Source organism: Pangasianodon hypophthalmus, chromosome 25 (genome assembly GCF_027358585.1).
Source record: "Pangasianodon hypophthalmus isolate fPanHyp1 chromosome 25, fPanHyp1.pri, whole genome shotgun sequence".
Taxonomy (NCBI): domain Eukaryota; kingdom Metazoa; phylum Chordata; class Actinopteri; order Siluriformes; family Pangasiidae; genus Pangasianodon; species Pangasianodon hypophthalmus.
This window is the reverse complement of record NC_069734.1, coordinates 2,536,716-2,556,206: the sequence shown is the minus strand read 5'-3', so window position 1 is coordinate 2,556,206 and position 19,491 is coordinate 2,536,716. Positions and strand designations below refer to the sequence as shown.

Sequence of the window (19,491 nt, the reverse complement as noted above, 5' to 3'; positions counted from 1 at the left end):
AGAACAGAAGAGAGTGAATGATGGATTATTTGCTCACTGATGTTAGCGTGAACAGAGATCAGTGGAGTGAAGAGACGATGATGAGGCTCGAGTTTAAACACCACGAGTGACTTTTACCTTCGATGATGAAACAGAGACTGATGTGGATGAAACTGATAACCAAAGTGAGAACTCATTTCCCATCATACACTTATCATTCTTAAAAATATAGTGTTTTAGTCTTTAAAAGTTTAATGTAAAAGTTAAAAATGTTGTTTTTCCATAAGGTTATAAATGTAGAGGTATAGTCGGAGCTTCTTTCAGTGGAATTAGAATAAAACTTTAAATGCGATTTTCTCTCTTTTTACTTTAAAATGCTAGAACTTTACTTTCTGAGGTATACACAAAAATAGTTCAGTTCAGGAAAGTTGGTAGGTTTTTATTTTGTAACTATATATAGTAGGAAATTTTAAAATGTCACCATATGAAGGGTTTTCACAGACTGCCAGACAAATATGGAAGAAAGTAAAATATCAAGAAGAAGAAGAAGAAGAAGAAGAAGAAGAAGAAGGAAATGAAGAATAGGAGCAAGAAAGCGCAATGAAATAAAACATGGTACAGAGAGGAGTCTTTTGGAATTTGTTTTAACAAGATGGATGCTGTATCCTCACCTTCCCCCTCGCATCAAGCCTTGCTGTTTAGAGATCTGTGTGTGTGTGTGTGTGTGTGTGTGTGTGTGTGTGTGACTGAGTGTTTCCTCATGTATCAGACCTGTCCTCCCACTTCTTTCCTTTCGCTGTCGCTGATGGTGGCGCACAGGACAGTTTGAGAGCTACAAAGTTGTGGACGTTTTTGTTTTCTTCTCCTTTCTCTCACACTAATGTCACAGAATGTACAATTACAGCAAGGGCCTCACTTTTGGCCCAAAGCGAGAGGGACAGGAAGAGAAGAACAGAACGTCTGTGTGTGTGAGAGAGAGAGAGAGAGAGAGAGAGAGAGACGAAGGGAGCGAGGCGAGGTGTCAGGCAACAACTAAACGCGCCGTACTGTGACGGGAGACGACACACACATATTTCTCATAATGTTTTATTCAGTGTACAACCAGGAACATCAGCGCCTGTGCTCATGTATATGGAGCATGCTGTTGAATTCTGGATTCTGATTGGTCAGAAGTTGTTGATTCATTTTCTATAACAGCAGCACTGACAATGGTGCAGGTTTATATTAATGCGCACGATCTTATACGTTATTGTTTCTAGAACAACAGCTCATTTACAGGGACTTGTACAGTGGACGATATTACAGAAATATCATATCGCGATACTTCAAGATTTTTCTATGATACACAATGTGTATAACTACATAAGTTTGCTCAGAAACTTCTAGCAAAATAGTAATTTTGCCTTAAAAATGAATATGAATTTGAATTAAATATGAATTTAATTTACTTTTTATTTAAAATAATAAATTAACACTCCAACAAAGGGAAAATCAAAAGAAAATATGTAAAAAACAAAAAAAAATTATGTTTTTTTTTGTGAATATTTAACATTAACTGCTTCTTACAGATTGTAAATATTAAATCTGACAGATTGTAAATATATAAAAAAAAAACCATAAAAATGTCATAAAAAGATATCATGATACTCACGATATCTCAGAAAGGTGTACTGCGGCATAACTTATCACAATATTGATATTAAATCATCATATCGCCGAGCCCTCGCAACGCTCCACATAATCCAATACTAAATAAATGGATTAGAAAAAACATGATGTTATTTAATAAAACAAAGAAACATATAATCGTTGCTATGGTTAAGCTTACTGGAAGTAAGGAGTCTCCAGTGTCAGCTTTGTAACAGTCAGTGGTGAAGCAAGAACTTTACGTTTTCCGACATCTTCAGTTTTACAGGCGTTTACACGCTTCGCAGTTTCTCGGGAACATGCTGGATTTTTGTCTTATTAACATCAAGAGAGAGAAAAAGAGCATCTGCTGAGGGAACAGCTGTTTATAGCTGCTATAAGGTAAGTGTTGTTTCATGGCCATTAGATATGTGACCTGAGCCTACGACTTAGTATGTTATGGAACATCGTTGTAAGTACGTGGCCTCAAGTTAGTAATCTGGTGAGAGTGGGAGAAGAAAAGCACAGAGCCACTGAGGCGACATGATGGTTAATTTTTAATAAGGTGCAGCCACAAATTAATATAATGAGACCATGAGATATGTTTCTTGGGATCTGTTTGGTGGCCACTAGATACTGCTGTATTTTTAAATGAGTGAGAGAGAAATCAATTGAATTAGTCCATTGTGTAAACATGGAGATGTGAAGTGAAGTGTAATACAATAAATCATCTCCATGATTATCTTTCTGTGATCACAATGGTCTAATTCAACTGATTTCTCTGTCACGTTCACGGCAGTTGCCACATTTTAAGTATTTTATGGCCATCCATTAGAACTCAAGAAACTTAACTCTGGCCTTAAAACATTCATTTGTGGCTACACCTTATTAACTCCAACATTTACCACCAACGTGATTTTCAACATAAACAATGCTGAAGGTTTTCACTGCATGCACCTGTATATATATATGGTCCAGATTGTGTAAAATATGAAGCTAAATGGAGATTTAACAGAGTATGTAAATGCAATGTTGACGTACACACATACACATTTGAGCATGAATGCTATCGGTCACTGCTTCTTAGAAAGAGGCTTCTTTAGAGCACTCTGCACTCTGAGTCGTGGGCCATGCTCCTGCACAAAACATAATTTGTTAAGAGAACAGCTAAAGTTCTTGAGACGAACACTAAGGCTGCATAGCAACTGAACACTGCCTGAGCCTCCTAGGCGTGAGCTGCGCTGTCATATGACTGACCCCGGATCAGCCTCGGAGGCCATTTCTCAGCCGGCGTGCTTTCAGCACAGAAACAACACTGACCGCTGATCAGCTTTGTGCGGGCTGGGGAAAAAAGAGAAATGAGCGGAAACCTGTTTTTGTGAGAGTCGAGGGGAAGACCTCCTCTCTGGAAAAGAGACCTTGAGGTCTTTGCAAAATAAATAAATAAATAAATAAATAAGTAAATAAATAAAAATACAAGAGAGGCGTAGAGGCTGTCAGGAAAATGGCCCTCGAACCTGCGGCCTGCTGCTGCATGTTTCTCAGCACTCAAGAAAACCAAGCGTCTCTGACTTGTAAATTTAAATCTCTCCTGTTCCTGCTCTTACACATATAATTTGTAAACATTTTCATAATCTTATGTTTTTCTAAAATAAAAGAAAAACAGCTCGGAAAAGGAGGCGGGGTCTGACTCAGCGGGCCTTAATCAAGGACACAAGAGTGTCAGCATCACTTACTTTTATTTCCTGTGCGATTATGTGAGCAATATGTGGAAAAACATGTGAAAATGCATTTCAACGTCAGACCCTGAAACTGCACGTGTGTGAACTAAACATGTGACATCATGTGGACAATATGTGATGACCTGAAAAACTAACATGAAAAAAATCATGCACTAGATGTTGACAAAATCAGCATGTGAATATTAATTAATCATGAAAAAACAAACTGATTAAAAATGCAAAAAAAAAAAAAAAAAATCACAATGCAATATATTACAAAAGAAAGTAAATGAATTTTACTGTATCATTAGTATAATATATTTCCCTCTTTTTTTACCTTCAGATTTTGGCATTTATGTGCAAATCAAATTTGAAATATTTTCTGCAAACTACAGGCTGATTAGACGGATCCAGTTTGATCCTCCACACACACTCCACACACACACTCCAGACGCCATCTACTGTTATAAAGCTGAACACACATTTATCAGTACCACTTTGACTGAGACTTTTCATAGTTCACGCTGAAATACCCAAAAAAAAAAAAAAAAAAAAAAAAGATGTTTTGTTGTTTCTTCAGGGGGGAATCGCATTACTTTGTGTCCTTGTTTCCATTTTGGGGAACTGAGTTTCTCCAGTGCGAGCTTCAACTGTCCCAAAATATTCATTGTTGCAAAAAATGCAAATTGCCTACTATTACTTACAAAAGCGGTTACAAGTTTATATATATATATATATATATATATATATATATTTATATATACATATACACACACACACACACACACACACACACACACACACATCGATCAGCGATAACATTAAAACCACCTGCCTAACATTGTGTAGGTTCCTCTTGTGCTGCCAAAACAGCTCTGACCTCTCGAGGCATGATCTCCACAAGACCTCTGAAGGTGTGCTGTGGTATCTGGCACCAAGACATTAGCAGCAGATCCTTTAATTCCTGTAAGTTGTGAGGTGAGGCCTCCATGGATCGGACTTGTTGGTCTAGCACATCCCACAGATTCTCAAACAGACTGAGATCTGGGGAATTTGGAGGCCAAATCAGCAACTTGAACTCTTTGTCATGTTCCTCAAACCATTCCTGAACAGTTTTTACAGTGTGGCAGGGAGCATCATCCTGCCGAAAGAGGCCACTGCCATTAGGGAATACCGTTGCTATGAAGGGGTGTACTTGGTCTGCAACAATGTTTAGGTAGGTGGTACGTGTCAAAGTAACAGTCATATGAAGGCCAGGACACAAGGTTTCCCAGCAGTTTGCCTTCTTCCCATAGTGCATCCTGGTTCCATCTCTTCCCCAGGTAAGCGACGCACACGCACCCTGCCATCCACATGATGTAAAAGAAAACATGATTCATCAGACCAGGTCACATTCTTCCATTGCTCCATGGTCCAGTTCTGATGCTCAAGTGCCCATTGTAGGAGCTTTTAGCAGTGGACAGGGTCAGCATGGGCTCTCTCACACACGCAACAAGCTGCGATACACTGTGTGTTCTGACACCTTTCTATCAGATCCAGCTTTAACTGTTTCAGCAGTTTGTGCTACAATAGCTCTTCTGTGGGATCAGACCAGACGGGCTCGCCTTCACTCCTCACGTGCATCAGTGAGCCTTAGGAGCCCGTGACCCTGTCAGTGGTTCACCGGTTGTCCTTCCTTGGACCATTTTTGGTAGGTACTAACCACTGCACACCGGGAACACCTCACAAGACCTGCTGTTTTCAAGATGATCAGACCCAGTCGTCTAGCCAGCACAATTTGGCCCTTATCTAAGTCTCTCTAATCCTTACGCTTGCCCATTTTTCCTGCTTCCAACACATCAACTTTGAGAACTGACGGTTCACTTGCTGCCTAATATATCCCACCCCTTGACAGGTGCCACTGTAACGAGATAATCAATGTTTTTCAATGTTAATCAATGTTATGGCTGATCGGTGTGTGTGTGTGTGTGTGTGTGTATATATATATATATATATATATACACACACACACACACACACACCGTCCTCTTTATCAGGAGCACCTGTACACCTGCTCATTTACGCAGTTATCCAATGGCAGCAGCACAGTGCATAAAATCATGCAGATACAGGTCAAGAGCTTCAGTTAATGTTCACATCAGACATCAGAATGAAGAAAAAGTGTGATCTCTGTGACTTTAACTGTAGCATGGTTGTTGGTACCAGATGGACTGGTTTGAGTATTTCAGAAACTGCTGATCTCCTGGGATTTTCACACACAACAGTCTCTAGAGTTACACAGAATGATGCGAAAACAAAAAACACTGAGTGAGTGACAGTTCTGTGGGTGGAAAAGCCTCATTGAGAGAAATCAGAGGAAAATGGCCAGATTGGTTCAAGCTGCCTGGAAGGATATAGTAACCCAAATTCTTTACCGTGGTGAGCAGAAAAGCTTCTCAACATGCACAAAACATCAAACCTTGAGGTGGATGAGCTACAACAGCAGAAGACCACATCAGGTTCCTCTCCTGTCAGCCAAGAACAATAATCTGAGCCTATCATGGGAACAGACTCACCCACACTGGACAGCTGAAGATTAGGGAGAAAAAAAATCACCTGGTCTTTTTCCAGTCTTCACCTGTAAAATAATTAGTTGAATAAGGTCCACCTGCGTGCAATCAAAATGTCACATGATCTGTCACATGATGTCAGTGTAAACACACCTGTTCTGAAAGGCTGAGTCTGCAACACCACTAAGCAAGCAACATGAAGACCAAGGAGCTCTCCAAACTGGTCAGAGACAAAGTTGTGGAGAAGTACAGATCAGGCTTGGGTTATAAAAAATATCCCAAACTCTGAACATCCCACAGAGCGCCATTAATTCCATTATCACAAAATGGAAAGAATACAGCACCCTTACAAACCTGACAAGAGAAGGCCACCCGCTAAAACTCACTTCACCCTCCCTGGTTGGTAGCAGTTGTATGATAGGGGAGAGCTGGTTCGTGGGTGGGAATTGGCCGAGATCAAACTGCGGAGAAAAGGCAGGAAAAAAATGCAACCCAAAAAATAATTTGTCCTGTGCTTTATCTTTTTCTCAGTTGACATTTATGCAGAATTGCCCCCAGCCGAATAAAACAATCTGTATAAATCATTCAAAGTTATCTGGCATGAGAAAAAAGGGCAAAAGTTGCCTTAGTGCTCTTTTTTGACATTTAAATTTGTTCACATATTTTTTTTACTAAGTCTTACAAATGCTTGTTCGTCTGTCAGCCTTGTGCTCGTGGGAGTGAACTGCTTCTGCCAAGACTCCCTGTGAAGCGAGGAGAGCAGAAGCCTTGGAGAGAAAACAGCGAATCAGCGAAGCGAATCTGACCTAATGTTCACTACGATGCACATTTCACTCCATTCTGCCAGCAGCTTCCAGAGCTACAGGTCTCACCGAATGTGCTACCTTCTTGTTAGAGGTTATATAAAACTGCTACAATCTACTTTCTGCTGGTTATGTAATGCTCTTGCCTTTGAGTCACTGGCTTTCCTGCGTAGGATACAGATGCTCTATGTCCTTCTCAATAAAATAAACCTGCAGTTGGTCTTTATTTCTACTCTGTGTGTGATTTAGCGTATCACTTTTTAATGAGTTCTCTAAAGAGTTTAGACGTAAGCCAGTCACACCCTCCTGGTAATCTTGCTGGAGGGAGCGATCTCTAAAAATCCTCATGCTGAAGGATCTGAAACAGCAGGATGACTCACGAGCTGGCTTTAAGGGTTTAAATGCAGCGCAGTGGTGCAGAGTGATGACGTATAACTGCAGAGTTTGATTTTGTTTCAAAATATTTATTTGACCTTTCTGTGAGTCAATGACCTGTACTTAAAAGTTTGCATTAAACACTGACAGAAGCATTTAAAGTGGTTCTGAGATTCAGTTCTGGGTCCCAGAACAGTTTTGTCAATATTCTTGTTTTAATTTTATAGTTTATTACTTCCATTCATCCATCTCTGTGCTGTTTGTCCTATGCAGGGTCACGGGGAGCCTGGAGCCTGTCCCTGGGGACACCCTGGACGGGGGTGCCAGCCCATCTCTGGCCACGATCACACACACACTCACACACCATTCACTACTCACAATTTGGCAATGCCAATCAGCCTATGACGCGTGTCTTTGGAAACCAGAGTACCGAGAGGAAACCCCTGTAGCATGGAGAGAACCTGCAAACTCCGTGCACACAGGGAGGAGGCAGGATTCGCACCCCCAACCCTGGAGGTGCGAGGCAACAGTGCGAACCACTAAGCCACCCTCCAGTTAGTCACTGCCGATACTCAATACTCATTTCCCCTCACTTTATTTCCCTTTGGTTTTCAGGAATTAAATTAAATGCATACTTTTTGTCATGTACATGACAGCTCTTGTGTACAAAAAAATGTTCATCCACTTCACCCACTTTAAAAGTGGATAATTTCTCACTTGTACTTGTGTAGCATTCGCAAAACTGTTAATTAGTGTTCTAAATATCCCACAGCGAGGTCTAAAAACATCTCCACACCTAGGAGGCAACGGTTTGCTCCTGCCAAAAGCTCAGCAGGAGTCATATGGAAAAACGTGGAACGTGTGTACAACGAGCCAGACGGTGCCCCAGTGCCTTCTGGGATATTAGATCCATTAGGGTTTATGGGGAAAAGAAGTTCTGAGAAAGCTGACTTAGAAGCTGAGACAAACTTTTAGCAAGACAACGTGGACTAGCGGCTTTCTTAGAGAACAGACACCGCTGTGGGGATTCAGTGGTGTGATTCGATTACAGTAAGTAAGGAATAAGAGGAATAAAACACTTTGTGTCGTGTTAATAGGAAATTAATCAATGACAGGGTGGTTCGATGAAGCAGATTTACTGTTACCACCACAAAGTTGACTATTTTCCAAAAACACCACTTACTGAAATGTTATTTCCCTTATAACCACAGCAATTTGCCAACTGTAGTAAAGAGATGCACAGCATAATGTTTTTTTTAAACTCATATATAGTTAGAATCAAGAAATCCAGATCTACCAATTGCATAAAGTTCAAGTTTGAAAATAAAAAAATACACTTATATTCATTTATTTCTCATAATGAGAAATATCAGATCAATCTGATTATAAGCAAGACATTTTGACTTGATATTATTTGTGGACGTTATATTTATATAACTCTGTAAACTCTGTAAACATGTACGTATTTTATTTTGATAAGATCTTTATAAAAAAAAAAGCTCCAACAGTCTCATCAGTGATTTGTAGAGAAGTCTGGAGAGTGTTTTCTTCCTCTACTGCTCCATAAGACTTCTCCTGAACACTGATGTGGACTCTTTGTTCTTTGAGAGACGGAAAGAATTTAAAACACCCCGTTAAACTCAACAAGGTGTTCGTGAGTCCCATCAGAGGAAAGAATAAAAGAATGAAGGTGAAGTGCTATCCAGTGTCTCTATACTCTCTCCCTGGAACATTTCTGTTTATCTGCCTCTTTGTCAGTTTAGTGATGAACCTGCCCTTGGACATTCTCCAGTCACGCACCATCGATGTCCCGAAGGTAATAAGAGAGCCTCTAAAAACTGCTCCCGGTGATAAAATGGACCTGAACAGCATTAAAATGTCCCAATCCTTTCTATTTGGTAAAAAGGAAATGTTGTATTAATGCAAAGCCTCTCCTAAGTAACACATTCGATTAGAACATTGAACAAAAATGAGATGTAAATTCATTCGGACATTCAGTCTTATTGATATCATTCATCAGTGACTAATTCGTGTAGATAAAGTCAGAAATTAAAGTAGACAGGTCCTGGTTTTGTATCCTGCTCTGGATAATGAGAGAGAAAAATATGGCTACATGAGGTTGTGAGAGATAAAAAGACAACAAGATACGAACTAATTCACTAGATACGAACAAATTTATTCGCAAATCGTTTGCAAGAGCCTTTACACAGGAAATGTAGAATTCATGAAAATCCAGGAAGCTCAGAAAAACCTTCTTATCCTACGTTTTGCTCCTGAGTTTGTGTAGATTTCCATATAATGAGATTCACTCATGTGAACCTCGACTGATCGTCTTCAAATCGCGAAATCGTCAATGAGTTCCTGCGATTTTTATTTATTTCAATTAAACGAAAATTTAATGAACATTTCATGAAACTCAGTTGCTTCGTTTTACAGCAGTTCCAAATCAAGTCCATAAATAAAGACCAATAAGACTAGCTGCTCAGTTAGGGCAAAAGTAATGGCACCCTATAAAAGGAGAAAGAGTTTGCATGTGTCTATGGTAGCTGACTCACTGCAATGGCTGAGCTGCATTACTGGCTCAGGAGGCATGCTTTCATCATGTAGGTGTCAGCTTTCTGTGAGCTTATATGTTATGGAGTTTAGCTAAATGCACATGCTTGAACAGATTAGTAATTTACAGCTAATTGGTGTTTCTAATCGTTTAAAATTTTTTAGCTTGGTGCGGTTTGAAAATATTTATACACAAATTTACTATAATGATTAATGTACACTGTACACAGTGCTCAGGCAGTGCACAGTCATACATCATAACCAGCGTTAAAGCCCAAGCAGATGAAACCAACACAGACAAGTACGTTATTATTATCCAGAACGCAGACTGAGCTGAGCACAAAAGCCAAAAAATACACAAGAGAGAAACTTCGGAAATTAGGAACAAGCCAACAAAGTCTCAAGAGATGCTACCAATAATTATGGAAGCAGACGAGTGAGACATAATGAGACAAATGACAAGGTGTGAATGATGATAATGAGATGTGGACAAGCTGTAAGAAAAAATGCTTTTGTTTTTTTAGCCCATTTTTCTTCCAATTTGTTCATTTGAAAAATTTCCACTCACTCTGTGTTTTGGCAATGAAGTAGCCACAGTGACCATCTGCAGCCAGGATTTTTCAAATTCATCTCTACATCTATCACACAGAGAGAAAAGTATTCACTCCCTTTGTTTACTGACTGAAAGAGTCACTTCCTGCTTTGGTAATTGCATTTTTATTCAGGAATCTTACATTTAACTCACACTGCAAAATAGCAGCTAATTGCTGCGAAGTTTCATGATGATGTTTTTAACAGGAGGGAGGCTGATTAGGAGACACTCTGCAATCAGCTGAAGGCTCAAAAAACAAGTATTTTTTTTTTTTTTAAAGTAATGTTTCACTCATTAAATTCCTGCAGATCTCTCTCTGATTTGGGGCACACTGCGGGTGAAATGAGCTCCAGGCAGATCTTTAGCGTAAACAATGAACACGAAATGCAAGACACATGTGGAGACTTGGCATCCTTTTAAATGCACATTTTATAGACTATATATTTTAAACAGGTTTATAAATAAAACAAATGATAGATAACACAAAACAAGCCAACAGCATGCTCTCAGACTACTCCAATGAATTATGGGTGAAAAAAATTATCAACCGAAAAAAATAAAATCTAAGAAGTTAAAAAATAAACCTGTACTATAAGATAAAAATCAACAGAAAAAGGTTTTTGCCATAAACCTCTTGGTCTAAAGCCTTATTTTATAAAGATTTTATATATGACATGCTTATAGGAGAATTTCTTAAACTATCATCTTATTTTATCATCAAATAAAATAAAAATAGGAGCTTTTGAGATGCTGTAGGTTTTTTCCACTTTCAGTTCACAGATAAAAGCTTCAGAAGTGAAATAATTTCCAAATCTCAAAAATGAATCATCTGAATCATGTAAAGCAGCACACTCAGATCACTGAGCGTTTCTCTGACCGTCTGAGAGCTTTAATCTGACGTTTAATCTGACGTTGAATCTGATTTCAGCTTTTACACACAGATTGTGCTAAAACTACATCTATTTCTTGCAGAAAGTCATTTGAATTAGTCCAGTTTGAACCTGCTTGATCCTAAATAATACTCACTAATACTAAAGTCTGATCATTTACACATTGCTAAATAATTTACTCATCATTTGGGGTACTCAGTGAGATTATATTTTGTCTGGATTATTTAAAAAAAAAAAAAAAAAAATGCATTTTTGCATTTTAATTAGTGTAGATTTTTCTAAAATCATGTGACCCATTTAAAACTAAATCAGTCCCATAGACCTATTTGTGCCTATTTGTTAAAAAAAGTTATATATTTCCATTTGAAATAGGGATTTTTACTGAAAGTTAAACTTGCATATAAAAAAAGGCCACAAGTAGGCATAGACTTCTTAGGGTTAATCTACGGCTAGGGTTAATCCCAGTCCAGGAAACCGGCCCATAAACTATTTTTGTCCAAAGCAAGACAGAGTGTCTGGGTCTGACAGTAATTATTAATCGCACCCAGTGTTCCTGGGACAGACTCTGGATCCACAGTGACCCTGACCAGGATAAAGTAGTAAAAAGCTGAAAATGAATGAATGAATGGATGAATGAATGAATGAATGGATGATGTTGTGATGTAACCAAGGAAGAAGTACGACCAGGAAACATTGTTAAAACAATGCCCTTGCTCTGTTTTGTGAAAACAAAATAATGCAAATTACCATATAATCAGCATAAACGTTAACGCAGCAAGGCTACCGCAGAGGCTCATGGGTATGAAAATTAGCGCTCAATCATAAAATATTTCAGCAATATGACAATATTCAGAAAGGACAATGCAAACCATTGTTTTTGTTCCATTACTAATTTCTTAATTTTTTTTTTTGTTTGTTTTTTGTTACTTATAATTAGTTTTGCTACTGTGAAGGAACATCTGACAGATTAAATGTCTTTTATAGCAATAAATATATATTTTTTTTGTGCTAAGGGTGTCCAAACTTTTGCACTCAGCTGTACTTGTATCCAGGAGGTGGCAGTACAGAGTCATGTTTTCCACATCAAGTCCACATCAAGGACACGTGGCTGTTGTAGGCTTAGAGCTGGAGATGATGTAATAATAACTGTATGAATATGCAAATATTATTATAATTATGCAAATTAGTATACAACCTTTGTACCAAAGCGCCTCCATGTATTCTCTCTCTCTCTCTCTCTCTCTCTCTCTCTTTCTCTCTCTCTAGAGGGTATTCTTTCAGTTTTCCAGCTGTATTTTGAGCTGTACTCAGTTCCTCTATAGTACTTGATTTTTTCCCCCAGTATTCCTTTTTGTCTGTAATTTTTCTTTTCATTTTATTCATTATTCATTTTTCATCCTTCTCCGTGTCTTTGCTTCTTTATGTCATTCGAGATCAGCGCAGGAACTCTCGACACTCTCACTCACTACTCTCTTTTCTCTCTTTTTAATAAGTTTTTTCCCTTTTTCATTTCATTTCATGTGCGGTTTTGGGTGTCACTTCCACTTTGGTTGTTGCCCATCTGAGCCGTGTTGTCATGGTAACCACTCTGAATTAATCCAAATGTCCACAATGAGTCCTCTCTGCGAGCCACGAGGCAGCGAAGGAGGTCTACTGCTTTCCTAATTATCGGAGACGAGGTCATGGTTGAGTGAGCGGGTCATTGTTTTGCAATCGCAGTCTGGATGATATGGTTTTGATTTACATCCTTTTGCTTTTAGATCAGATTAAAACCAGCACATACCCCGTGAACATGGGCGTATTCGGATCATTTGGTGATCCAGTGTGAGGCTTTGTGTGTTTTTTTTTTTGAGTGACAGAATGCATTTTTGAGCTTGTGGGATGTGAAAACAAAATGTCAGCCTCCACCTCCATCACTCCACTCCACTGCACTCCACCCCCCTCCAACCTGATCCTGTTAGTGTGAGGAGCACATGGTGTGTGGGCGCGTACAGATGGCCAAACCTCACCATGTCCATTCAAGCCATCAAACATGCTTACAAACACAGCAATGTGACTCAACACTGATTGGGAGCGAGTGTGACGTTGTGGTCACTAACGCTGTAATCAAGGGCACTTTGATTGGAGGGCGGGATTCAGTGATTAGACTGAAATAACATGGGCCATGAATATGACACTCATGTTTACAGAAAAACTCCACCCTGAAGCACAAAACATATGTTTATAGTGAAACATGTGTGATGTGTTTAGCAGTTCTGGTGCTAATATATTTGCAGTATTTTCTTTATTTGTGTGAGAAGTTAGCAATTGTGCATCATTTGGATGTCACAGGGTGACATTGTTATTTCTAGGTCAGTTCCAATGGCATTTCATTTTAAAAATTAAGATACACCTCCCAGAATGCACTGCGGCTATACAACTCATTTGCATTGAGTTACAGCAGGGACTCGACTCGGCTAGTTAGCGATCTACAAGATGATGAGTGCGATGCTAGTGATGGTGGTATTTGCATGAAAGTTGCTTTGGAAGCTGATCTGTTTGAGCAGAGTGTAGAGATGAGAGAGCTGGACAGACTAAAGCGCCGCTGCATCGCTCTCTTTGGGTAGAGATGACATGAGGGATAACGCCTCATTCAGCTTACCTCAGTAGTGGGAAGTTGGAAGTTTTGAGCTACAAAGTGGTGAAAAAACATGGGCACCTTCACATTCATCTTTTGTTAGCAATGAGCTAACCAGCTAACTGTGATGAGCGACGTTTTCCTCTGACTGTATAGTCAGTGTTACAGAGTTAACAAGCGAATATGTCTGTATGTTGACTGATCTAAAACAAACACTTGTATTGAAAGGTAAGAAGTGCTACTTTGTTTACCGCTGATGCTGTGAGCGGCCATGTTGATTTGATGTCACTTGCTGAACTCAAGGTTGAGGAGACTGTCTTGAGTTTCTCAGTAGGATTTCCAAGTTTTCTGTGGTTTTTCCTGGTCTGAGGTCGGAAATTACGAGTTACGACCTTTAGTCAAATGCAGCGTAAATCCCACTGCACCACTATCAGCGTGGCATTTTGGGTAATGTTATAGGGAAACCCTTAACCAAAGAAAAAAACAGACTAACATGCCGATGAAAGAAGTTTTAACTAAAACACTCATTATAAAATAAACTGGATGTCATTGAGGATGATGTTAATTATAAAAATTAATATGCAAGACGTTCAGGGTTAACCAGGTCATTGTTTTTTGTTTGCTTAATAAAGAACTTCATTAACGTTAATAAGTCTCTCAAATGCATCAAGCGCTGCTTAATCAGTGCCGTAAATGCATTCAGTCATAATCATAAAAGAGTTTTAGTGTTTATATCTACTGCAGCTAAAGGATTCGTCTTTCATGATACTTCAAAATGTCTCTTATTATTGATTTCTCGTGAGCTCTCTAAAAGCACCTTTCTGTTTTCCCTTCACACAACAACTTCTTTTTAGCTCTGGCGTCTTGTCCGTCACATCCTCTCACGGCTGTGCAAGGACACCGGCTGTTTCATGTGCCTCGTTTTGAAGAGTCCTTGACGCTGAAGCACTCTTGCTTTCATGTCTATAACATGCTTATTCATGAGTATGAACGAGACTGAGGAGTGAGTGGGCTTCTGTTATTCTTGCTGGTACACGTTCCCACCTTTTACATGTTCAATATTGTCATACAACATGGGGAAAAAAAACTTCTTTGCTTCAGGGACTTGATTGAACATCTCTTCATTAGTTAGAAGACCAGAGAGATTTGCACTACAATTAAATTCATGATCCTACATCCAACAGACTGAGTTAAGCTTCCTGGTTGCAGTGATTATCTTCCATTATGTGTGCAGGCGTGCTTGTTCAGAACACGGCACCACACATTTCATTTGCTTATCTATAGGCTGATTATTATTTGGCCCCTGTGGAAACAAAAAAAGAGTGGATCTCTTATCCACAGTGAATACAGTCATTCGTCTTCTGGAAGATTTTTGGGCAGACTGTGTTAATTGTCTGTCTGAAAGGTTTTCCCTCAAACAGAATTTGCTGAAAAATTGCTTCTGTATCTGATGAGTAATGATGGCCCATTGCATGACTAATCACACAGGTTTTCTCCTTTACAGCATCAGGAGGATTTGTGTAGTTCTATCCACAGAGGACACTAAGGTGCCTGCTCAGTCCCTTGTCATGTCGAGACTGAACTCGCTCCTGGCAGATCGGACCCTGTGCACCATCTGACCCCTGCAACTCTTCCAGAATCTCCCCAAATTTTCCCACAACACCCCACTGCTGCGTTCTCTCCACTGGCTTCCTGTAGCTGCGTGCATCAGACTGAAGACACTCATGCTCACGTACAAAGCCTAAACCGGACCCCCAGGAACCTGAAGGCACATATCACACCCCTCTCTGAGCCTCTAACATGACTCGACCGGACTCACTATCTAACAAGAAGATGATCAAGGTACGAGGAAGACTCTTCTCGGTGGTCGACTCTATCAAGTGGTGGAATGAACTTCACATTTACATTAAAGCTTTTTGGCTGATACTTTAATCCAAAGCAGCAACAGAGACAGGATGCACATGTACAGTTTTGAAGGTTATGTGTCTTGCATAAGAACTCAACAGTGGCAGATTGGTGATGCTGGGATTTGAACTCACAACCTTCCAATCAGCCATACAGCTGAGTCACAAACTCAGGACCTCTTCACCAAGCATTGTGTGTTTTCTTTTCTTCCTGACCTAGTGAACTAGAATAAGGATTTTCTTTGATTTTACCCCATTTTTAACCCACAATTTGGTTATCAATGTATCATTTCCAACCCACCAGTCAGATCTCCTCTATCTCGCCACAGCTACCAACACAGCGAGGGTGAAGGCTAACACGTGATTCCTCCAAGCTATGTGAAGCCACTCGGAAGAAAGTGCTATCCGTCAAACACAGCATACATGGGCTCATGGATGCCAATGATTGGCCAGTGCTGTTGTGATTGACAGGGGAGAGAGCGTATGCCCTTCCACCCAGACAGCTCAGCCAATTTTGCTCTCTTGGCTCTCTTGACATCTTCAGGATTTGAATTCACAACCTCTCAATGATAGGTTGAACGCTTTTCCATTGCACCACTCGGGAGCCTTTGCGAGGACATTTTTAAGAGAGACTACAAAGCATTTCTTTAAGGCGCTCTGCAAAAGGTCGTCTCCAAAATGCTGTGAAAGTGAATCTAATTGTTTTTTCAGTCTCTATACTCGCTCCTTGTGTCAGTTTCCACTCCCACCACCTCCTCGTCTCATCCCTATTATTATTAACGCCTCCAACCTAATTTACTTTAAGGGTGATGCAAATCAGAAAGAAGCTGTCCACAACTCATGGCTCTCATAGTTCTCTCCGTTACAGGTGACACGCAAAGTGTTATTTGGTCAGTTAAGGGTTCTTCTTGTCCTAAAAGGATTTTACTTATACTCTTTCTGATAGACAAACACTCAGTTGTAGAGATATACATAGATAGATCTACATTGATCTACATTGTCCTCCAGAAGGACAAGTGAAGGATGTTTAAGGGAAAAATGTCTAGATTGAACATTTTCTCATGCCTAGTATGTGGTTCATGGACATTCAGAATATATGCTGTCAAACAATATAATCAGGTAATCTGTTAAAGAAAAAAAGCAACAGCAATCATGGACATTCAAATGTGGCCTACTCTGATTATAATATTTTTTGTGATGTTACATAATCCAGATTGCCCACACTCATGCCCACACTCATACACACACACACACACACACACGACTTGGTGTGTATAAAACACCGCTCTATAATTACCAACCCTTTCATTTAGTGAATGTATTAGTGTGTGGTTATAACCAGCCTCTGACAGGTGTGTAAATGGAAACCACCTGTTTCTCAATATGCGCTCTTGTTTGCTCGAGTGCTCATATACTTGCCTGATTCCTGGCTTGAGTAACAAAAATGCTCTAAACAACCGACATGTGCCTGATCCTGGCTTAACATCGAGGATGAATCACTTGGTGACTTGCCAAACAAAACAAACTCGTACAAGTTTAATTTATTCTTAAACCACAGAGCTGTTGAGTTCTGGATGCTGATTGCTTAGAAGGTGTTGATTAATTTTCTATAGCAGCAGCTCTGACTGTAGTTCAGCTCCAGATCACAGGTTTATATTAATGTGCTCGTTCAGATACAGTATTGTTTCTATAGCAACAGCTCATTCACAGGGACTTGTACAGCGTACGCTTGGCATAATCGAACTCTATTAATAAAAGGATTATTTTCAAATCAATGATGTGGTGAAGTTTTCTGTAAGGAGATGTTTATTTAACATTAATGGAAGGAGTCTCCAGTGTCAGCACTTTGTAACAGTCAGTAAGTTTTCCACCAGGGGAAAGTCTTCAGGACTGTGAAATATGTGGTTTCTTGGTAACATGAGAAGCTGTTTATTTATTTATTTATTTGTTTATTTATTTACTTTTATTAATATCAAGAGCGAAAATAAAGACAGGCTGGTGAGGGAATGACTGGAAGTAACTTGTTCCATGAATGTTCTACAAACATTAAAATGTAACTATAAATGGATAAAAAGTATAATGTGTCATTCTTTAATTAATAAAAAAGTAATTGTTGGCAAATTACTGTGGTATAAGAGGAATAAAACACTTCAGGATGTTCTTTTACTGGAAATAATGAACAGCAGGTTGGTAACAGTAACTGTTAAAGTAACTGTGCTGTCAGCGGCTATGCCAATTTCCTGATGCCAATTTCCCAAAAGAAATGTAAAATTATCTTAACTAGAAGAGAGAGAGAGAGAGAGAGAGAGAATTGAATGTGATGCTAGCTCAACCAATCATCTCTGTCCTGCTCTCATGAGAAATCTGTACAACCAGAACCATTAAGTTTGGATTTCATTCAGTTCCATATGTCGTAAGAAAAGATACAAACTCTGACTCCGCCCCTAAAGCTGATTTCAACTGTTTATTCAAATAGAGTCGTGTAAATTGGTATGAATTTGAGACTGTGTTACAGTTACGCAAGACGTCTTAATCGCTTCTATATGAATATTCTTCACAGTAATGTAAGTGTGTGGTGTGAAATTACCTTTATTTCCTATTTTAACACCAGTGTGAAATGCAAATCATTCACTGCGGCTCTCTCTGAATTCTGCCAGGAAGCTGTCCGTTTGACGCCAGGTTAAATCACAATCCTTCCCCAGAGTATCTGTATGCAGTGCAAGACACAGTTTTACACCAGAGTCATTTGTCTTCCTCCAGTTTTGAATAAATTCTCTATCAAGGCTGAAGTAATACTGAAAATAATATTTACAGCAACACATCCTGGCTGTGCGGATGAAACCTGCAGATTTCTTCGTCTTCACTCTTCTTTCGTTTTTTCTTCTTGACATGGACTGTGCACTACGGTTTGTAATCCAGAACTTTATTAGAACGTCCAGTGAGTATTCAACAGGTTATGCGAAGGTTAGACTGTAACATATAAGAAATAACAATCCGGCAATTCTATAAACACATCCACCCAGTTAGACAAAAAAAAAGACTGTTAAGGTTCCTAAAATGTTGCAGAAATGTTCTGAGAACGTTATTTATGAACATACACAAAACCTGACCCAGAAATTCCTAGAACTGAAATGTTCATCGCTTTCATTTCCATACATGGACTTCCTGACACGCCCACATTTCCATCTATGGCCTTTAACCCAAGGTTTTCATTAGCAAGTGAGGAGTCACTCGTATTGTTTGTAGTTTGTCTCTTGTGGGAGCGTAGTAACTGCTAGTGTTGTTGTTTGTGGGCGTGGCCTGTCTTGTGGGTTTTTTTTTTTTTTTTTTTAAAGTTCCAGCTAGAAACTCTAGTAGCCAATGTGTATGCCGTCTAAAGCTAACAAGGTAACACAAATCCACCAATGGAATGACGTAAAACTCACAGGACAGCTACAAATACGCTAATGACATGTTCGCTTTCAAGGTATGTGCATCAAATACCAATAAGGAGGAAGGTTAAGACATCTCCTAGGTCAGCCTGATGCGGTGTGGCCTCATCGGCTTTGTTAGCTTTAGATAACATAAGGGTAATGGGTGATCTAAAGGGATGGGAGACATGTAATGGTGGTAAAGACAGTTAGAGTGAGTAAGGTGAATTAGAACTAGCCAATTAGAGGTGGCATTTATGTCCCGCCCTTGGGACATTTAAGATCATGCACTATGGTCAGCTTTTCAGTGTTCACTCTCGAGACTGACCTCTTTTATTGCTTAGGTTTTCCTTTGTAATAAAATTTATTATTGCTTTTGAGAAGTAAGTGCTTTGCTTCTTGCTTATCCTTAATATGAGACGGGAAAGAATTATCCACGACAATAGTGATGATGAAACGTAAAGTAACTTAC

At 39.4% G+C, this 19,491-nt stretch overlaps 1 long non-coding RNA gene across 1 annotated transcript; it reads right to left on the bottom strand.

The window, feature by feature from the left end:
• Nucleotides 1-6,226: 6,226 nt before the first annotated feature.
• LOC128317481 (uncharacterized) lies at nt 6,227-18,573 on the bottom strand. The gene is made up of 3 exons (XR_008301013.1): nt 18,422-18,573; nt 18,197-18,316; nt 6,227-6,336 (listed from the first exon to the last, which is right to left on the bottom strand). It is a non-coding gene; the product is annotated as an uncharacterized LOC128317481 (long non-coding RNA).
• Nucleotides 18,574-19,491: the final 918 nt, after the last annotated feature.